Source organism: Cucumis melo, chromosome 1 (genome assembly GCF_025177605.1).
Source record: "Cucumis melo cultivar AY chromosome 1, USDA_Cmelo_AY_1.0, whole genome shotgun sequence".
In the NCBI taxonomy this organism is placed as follows: domain Eukaryota; kingdom Viridiplantae; phylum Streptophyta; class Magnoliopsida; order Cucurbitales; family Cucurbitaceae; genus Cucumis; species Cucumis melo.
Genome location: NC_066857.1, coordinates 13857620 through 13858861, shown reverse-complemented (window position 1 = coordinate 13858861; position 1242 = coordinate 13857620).

Here is a 1242-nt window from a genome sequence, read left to right as displayed (position 1 = left end):
TTTATGAATGTTGAACATGTTACAAACATTATGAATGAAAAAAAAAACAATATAACCCAATAACCTAACCTAACTCAACCAATATCTTACGAATTAGGTTGGTTAGGTTGAGAAATTAATTTGGGTTATTTTTGTTGTGAACCCAACCAACCCAAAAATATGGGTTAGGTTGAGAATGTCTCACAACCAACCCAACCCAACTTGTACGTTTACACCCTAGCTATTATGTAGTGAGAATAATCAGTAGGTATCAGTCCAACCCAGATTTAGACCACTTGACAGCGGTTAAAATTATTCTCAAGTATTATAGGAGAACGAGAGACTACATGTTTGTGTATGGAATTAAGGATTTTATCCTTACTTAATACTTTGACTCTGATTCCAAATCGATAAGGATTCTAAGAAATCCATGTCGGGATCAGTGTCCACTCTGAACGGAAGAGTTGTGGTATGGCGTAGCATCAAGCAAAGACGCATTGCAGACTCTACTATGGAGGTTGAATATGTCATTGCTTGTGAAACAACAAAAGAAGCAGTTTGACTTAGGAAGTCCTTGCATGATTTAAAAGTTGTTCCAAACATGAACATACGAATCACTTTATATTGTGATAACAGTGGGATAATAGCCAATTCTAAAGAACCTCACAGCCACATACGAGGGAAACACATAGAGAGGAAGCATCACCTGATACGAAAAATTATGCAACGAAGGTTTGTGATCGTAACCAAGATTGAACTATAGCAGAACATTGTTGATCCATTTACAAAGACTCTTACGGCAAAAGTGTTCGAGAGTTATCTAGAAAGCCTACTCTGTGAGATATGTACATTAGGTAATCTAGGGTAAGTGATAGATGTGTAATGGGTATAGGGATGCCCTAGTTTATTGTATTTGTATATATACGTTTTATGTAATATACCTGTACATTTTATCATTTCCAATGTTTGAGGATTACTTTATTATGTACATCCCATAGAGACTAGAGTTGTAGTCCAAGCGGCTATTTAATATTATAAATGTTCTTTTGATGCAAGGAAGCGGCTAAAATAAGATAGTTTTTTTGTTTACGTTTGTTCTCAAAGGATTTTTTTCCTTTATAAAAAAAAATTGTAATGCATAGAAGATAATATATATTATTCAATGAGATATTATATGTATAATTTTGTTGTAATTCTTCTTTTAATAATGTGATTATGAAATTTTAACGAGGCTAAATGGTTTTAAATATACTTACCTTTAAT